This window comes from Egretta garzetta, unplaced genomic scaffold (assembly GCF_000687185.1).
Source record: "Egretta garzetta isolate BGI_Z169 unplaced genomic scaffold, ASM68718v1 scaffold651, whole genome shotgun sequence".
NCBI lineage: Eukaryota > Metazoa > Chordata > Aves > Pelecaniformes > Ardeidae > Egretta > Egretta garzetta.
Genome location: NW_009258491.1, coordinates 67713 through 73634, shown reverse-complemented (window position 1 = coordinate 73634; position 5922 = coordinate 67713). Strand labels below are relative to the sequence as shown.

The 5922-nt window shown below is 56.6% G+C and overlaps 1 protein-coding gene across 1 annotated transcript in view; it reads left to right on the top strand.

Annotated features, from left to right (window-relative positions):
• ADAMTS7 (ADAM metallopeptidase with thrombospondin type 1 motif 7) overlaps positions 1-5922 on the top strand; it is a gene marked incomplete at its 3' end in the record, with an annotated part of 49447 nt that overhangs the window by 38890 nt on the left and 4635 nt on the right. The gene's annotated exons all lie outside the window — the stretch shown is intronic.

Below are 5922 nucleotides of genomic sequence, written 5' to 3'. Positions count from 1 at the left end.
CGGCCCTGCAGCACCCAGGGTGGGCTGGGCTGGGTGCCAGGGGCGAGCTGGGGGTCCGGGCACGGGGAATGGCGATGGGCACATGGTGCTCTCGGTGCTGCTGACCTGGGAGCTGGTGCCAACCGCAGCAAGGGGAGAGATGGGGGAGGAAGGAAAAACCAGTCAGCCCAGCAGTGTGCCGGTGGGAAGAGGGAGGGGGTGTTTTGTGCGTGAGTTGTGTAAGGCTGGCTTGGCTAATCGATAATTAAGTGGGAATGTTGTAACCTTCTGTGAATGTCCAGAGCATTTGGCTGACGAGGCACAGCGCGGTGTCGCTGGCCATGACACCCAATGGCACCGTGTCGGTGGGCGCTGGGTGGGGGTGCTGTGCCCGGCTGGGCGGTCTGCTCAGGCCCTTCGGAGCTGTGCTGTGCAACGAAGTAAAGGCCATGGAAGAACACGACCCATTTCTGGGTCCAGTAGCTGTGGATGTTTTTTCTGGCCAAGTTTAGACTCATTCTTTATTTTTCTTCTCCCCACCTTTCGCTTCTTGCTCCCCCCGCACGGTCTGGAGGAGGGCGCCAGCCATAACTGGCCGTGCTGAAAGACGAGCTACGCTCAATTAGTTTTTCCCGGGCAGGTCGTGCCCCACGCTCTCCCAGCTGGCCGGCGGCGTGACGCCGTCCTGCGCCCGGGAAGGGATCCCAGGAAGGGCCCTGCAGCCGGCACCGGCGCGGCAGCACCCAGGGTGGGCTGGGCTGGGTGCCAGGGGCGAGCTGGGGGTCCGGGCACGGGGAATGGCGATGGGCACATGGTGCTCTCGGTGCTGCTGACCTGGGAGCTGGTGCCAACCGCAGCAAGGGGAGAGATGGGGGAGGAAGGAAAAACCAGTCAGCCCAGCAGTGTGCCGGTGGGAAGAGGGAGGGGGTGTTTTGTGCGTGAGTTGTGTAAGGCTGGCTTGGCTAATCGATAATTAAGTGGGAATGTTGTAACCTTCTGTGAATGTCCAGAGCATTTGGCTCTCCTGGGGCCGAGCGTGGTTTTACTGGCACGAATGCGAGCTGGGATGTGCATCCCCCAGCAAAGGCCCCGCCGGCACCCGCCTGAGTGACCACGGCGGGGTGGCGCGGGGCGAAGGGACCTGGTTCAGAAGTAAGGTGTCATTCGGAAAGCAGAAGGCCGGGGGAAATACCAGGCGATTCAGCGCTCCGACCAGCAGAAAGCCGTTTAGTGATAAAGTCCCAGAACACAAACTTTTTGAAACAAGCCTGGGCTCACCGCTAGGAAGTCAGCCGAAAGGCGGGTTCTCCGGCAGCTTTGGGTATGTCCCAGATGATGCCTCAGCGAGTCAGCCCCATCCTAACCGTGCAGACTGCCTGCCAGCTCCATGAACCTGCTTTGGCTGCGGCCGTGGCACTCGGCCGTGCCACGGGCACTCGCTTGGCTTCTCCTCTCACCTTCACCCATAGAAATAAGTCCCACGGCACCCGGCAGTTCCCTGTAAGCCAGAAATCTGTGGGCTGCGAGGGTTAACAGCACTTAAAAGGAAAAGCAATATAATGAGGGGATTAGATGTCATTGATATTAGCACGTTAATCATTAATCAGCCTTATCTTCTTCATGGGTCTGGACAAAAAATAAAAGCTTTTTTGTCTGCCCGGAATGAAACATTAGACCCCCGGGAGGTCTGTCGGACAAAACGAGGGCTGAGAGCCGGAGCGGGTGGGTGGGCAGGAGAGGACGGCCGGTGCCCAGGGTGCAGGCACTGGCCGTGGGCTGCTCTGCAGAGGTCCCCCCCTGCAGCCTGGGACACCCACCCTCATCCCTTCAGCTCCTTGTATTTGTCCTGTGTTCACCCGCCTTTCTCCTAAAACCTATTCTGGAGAGGGCAGAAGCATTGGCTTCGATTAACTGGGATTTGGAGACTGTGACCGCTGGCCGTTGGGATGCTTTTAGCCAGGAAATCCCTCCCTTTCAGCGGCTGCGCGACCCTCCTGCATTTGCAAGTCTGCTGAGAAGTTCAACATTTAGGAAATAATTAGTCAGGCTTGTTCAAGAAATGATGTGTGGTTCCGGCTATTTTTGTCAAGGGAAAATTTCCGTGCTGGGCTTGGCGATGGGAGCCGTGTAGCCACGCGGCGTAGCCAAGGTTGTACCAGAATAACTGCTTAGATGTGTAGGAAGCACACAAATAAATGTTAAAAACCTGGATTAAAAATGACATAAATGCTCTGGCTGTAGCCCAGGGCAGGAAACGCCTCTTGGAAATACAAACATTCCCGGCCAAACCATGAAGAGGAACAAAACTTTCACATGGCAGGAAATCCCAGATGTGTAAATCCACAGGCAGAGGCTCCCAGAAAAGGCATGGACGTAAACCCCAGCCCTTTCCTGTGTTTTAAAGGGTCTTCGCTGCACAAGATTCATGCGGGCTGGAGTGATTCCTGTGTTTGTGTTAGAAGCACAAGGAGCCTCTATCTCCTCTAACGTGAAGTGCACGGGTACCAGAAAAGACGTGTATTTGTCTTTGTGAGCCGCCGTGTTCTCGCTGGACACAAAAATGTGAATAACCCCAGTAGAGTTTAAATGTTAAAACCATTATCAGATGAATTTGTAACAGAGATGGAGCAGATCAAACATAAACAAACATCTCTCTGGCCATCAGCGTTCTCCAATTAAAGGAGGTCGGAATTAATTAGAACCACAATCCTGTTCTGCTGCCAGGTTATAAATTAATTGATGATTGCACAGAGGTTATTTTTAAATGTGCCTGTCGTTTTACAGCTGCATCCAGCTGTGGGCGGGGAAGATACGGATGTCCCATGTCCCAGGGAGCCTCGGAGCCCGTTGGGCACCCAGCTGCCTCCGTCGGATGCCCCAGCCAGGCTGGGGACGATCGCCTTGCTGCAGGCAGGGGCGCGGAACTCAGACAGACAGGCTCCAGCGCAGGGAAATCTGCACGGGGGCTGAGAGCCGCGGCAACCGGGAAAGCCTGGGGGCTGCTTGCTGGTGTCCGTGGGGATGGGGGGGACAGCACGGCCTGGGTGGTAGGAGCAGGAGCAGATTTAGAATCATAGAATCGTCTAGGTTGGAAAAGACCTTTAAGATCATCAAGTCCAACCGTTAACCTTTTGCTGGGCTGCCGGGGAGGTAAGAGCAGCCTCTGGCTCAGGAAAGCCTGTTGCCCTGTGATTCCCACCCGTGCCGAGCTCCGAGCCCGAGCTGTGCTCTCACACCCACGCCAGCCACTCCTGTTACCGGATCGTTTCTTGTATCTCAGAAAGCTGGGAAAACTCCCTCACACCGTGCCTGCTTCTGGGCTTAAGCACTGCGCTTTGGTTCACGGCCGTCTGGGAAAGGAGCTGAGCAGCGGGTCCCGCCTGAGAGCTCGGAGCAACCGGTGCCGGTTTACCCAGCAGGTCACGCAGTCTTAAAACACAAAAGCAGCAATTGCTTTGTACTGGGGGCGGGTGGGTGAATGGGTGAAGCGAGCAGAAGTCGCCCCGCTGCTGCGAATGTCGTGGCTGTGCCTGCACGATGGCTTTTGGCTGGACCTCAGCAGTGGTGGGTGGAACGACCCCGTTGAGGACCGAAGGCGCGCAGCCCGCGGATGCTCTTTGTGCTGAATGTCATAAACCAAATCATCTTCCTCGTGCCTGTTTCTCTGGCCCCGTGGGTCTGCGAGTTCCCCAGATTCACACCAAGCAGGTGATGGGTCTGGCTCTTGGCTCTGGCTCTTGGCTCTGGCCAAGGCACTTCAGCAAACGCGACTGCTCCCCACAAGCGTCTCAGCCCTTAAATACCAGCGAGGGGAAGGAATTAAGGTAGCGCGTTCAGCTGGCCCAAGAACAAATATGTATAAGCTGGCAGTGGATATGGTTTCTCTGGGAATGGGACAGGTTTCCAGCCCATGGGAAGGGATGGAGCAGGATGGAGTTCAGCCTTGTGTCCCAGGAGCAGCCAACACAGGGGACCCTGGTCAGTTGGGCTGGGAGAGGGGCGATGCCTTGGGGGGGGAGCGAGGGGCGAAGCCCCCCCTGCACCGGGGACGTGCGGGGGCAAATCCCAGGCACCGTCACCCTCTTCTCCTGCTGCCGTTTGCGCTGCTCTGGGCTCATTACCCAGGGTCTGGTTGTATTTCTAGTTGCCTCAGGATTAATTGGCAATTAAGCGTTCTATTCCTTCTTGCTTTGCGTAGGGAAATGAAATTATTTGTGGTGCTGCATGTGGGTGAATTTGTCCGCAAGGGAGACATGCTGGAAATAATTGCAGCCAATTCCAATTTTCTCTGTCATTTGAGCATGTAAGCCTGCATCCAAGTGGCAAGGCAGGGGGGTGCTGCGGAGCGAGTCGTTCAGTGCCCTTTATTTACTGCATTAACAGCAGCTCTCAGTGGGAGACGGGTGCGTGGGAAAGGATTCCCTGGTTTTATTAAATGTAGGCAAAACGAGTGTTACACATTTTAACCCTAGGGAGAAACGGGCTCCCCGTGACACAGGCTGGCAGAGGCGGTGCCGGTGTCCCCGTATCGGCCCTTCCTACGGCGCAGGTCGGTGCAAATGCCAGGTCTGAGCAGTAAGGGTGCTGTGCGCGTCCCCCCCTCGCCGTGTCTGCACAGCGGCTCCTGGGAAAACCTGGTCAATGGGAGAAAAAAACGTAGCAACCAGCAGGCAGACGGAGCAGGAAAGGCATGTGTCCTCGCCCCGACGAGACCGGTGGGGTCTCCTTATTGCGGTGCTGCACGCTTTTGATGTCAATGGCCTTGGTTTGATGAGCGGCGGTGGGAGATGCTTCTCCTCCGGGGGTGGGAGATGCTTCTCCCTCCTTCTTGGAGTAGATTTAACTTTTAGAAAGTATAAATTGCCATGGACCTCGGTGCTCAGTGCAAGCAATTAGGAAGGCATGAGAATCTGCTTCTCGCCTGCCGTGGGTGCGGGCACCCAAGGGACCCACTGGCTGCAGCCTGGGCTCCTCTGCCAGGAGCCTCTTGCCAGGGGAGCCTGGCAGGGAGGAGGCAAAGCCTAATCCCAACAACAAAATATTAACCCTTACTTAACTTTTTGGAAAACTCTCCAGAATACCTCAAAGGCAAAAGGCAGACCTTCAGCAGAGAGGGTATTGGCCTTGGCCTTCAGGTGCTAAAAATGGGGGAAAGCAAGGATAGAGATGAAGGAACGGTGCTTTACCCGTGGCGGGAGGAACAACTGCGCTCGGCCACCGCAGTCACGCGCCGGGCATCCTGCCGGGGTTCGCTTTCCCTTGGTCTCGACATAGAGGAGGGCTCAGCGCTGCTGCCAAGCACCGTTACCCCGCGAGATCCTCATGTTAAAAAAAGGCAAACCAAGCAAAGTCGCTGTCGATGTGACCCGGCTGGCTGCTCCAGCCCCGTCGCTCCTGGCAGGGTTGCCTGTGGGAAGCTCTGGACACGGCGTGTTTAAAGCGGGCTTGGGTTTTGGAGAGGAAGGCAGGGGTTGTGTTCAGCGACTCATTTCAGCAGAGTTGGCTTTTTCTCCCCCTCCCTGCACTCAGGAGAAGGAATGGGAAGACGATGCAGGGCATAGGGAGAGTCCTGGCTCTGCCGCAGCTCTTCGGAAATGAGAATTTCTCTCTGTGGGATCCAGAGACTCTAAAAAAACGGATAATCCCTCTGAACCTCTTCGAGAGCACTGGCATTTTCCTCCCTCTGGTCTGTAATTCCCAGGCTGGATGCTCGGGGGTGTCAATGGGAGCTCCGCGACGGTGCTGGAGCTGAGCGAGACGTGCCAGGAGCAGCAGGGCTGAGACCTGAAAACCGGTGGGGTTTTGTGCCTCCCTCCCAGTTTTCCAAGCTGTGGCCGTGTTGGAGCCTGCCTGTGCAGGCAAACCTGGCAGCAGAGCAGATGCCACACGCTGCCCTCGCCGGTGCTCGTTCCCAGGGCGGGCAGCCCCCGCCCCCCCCCCACA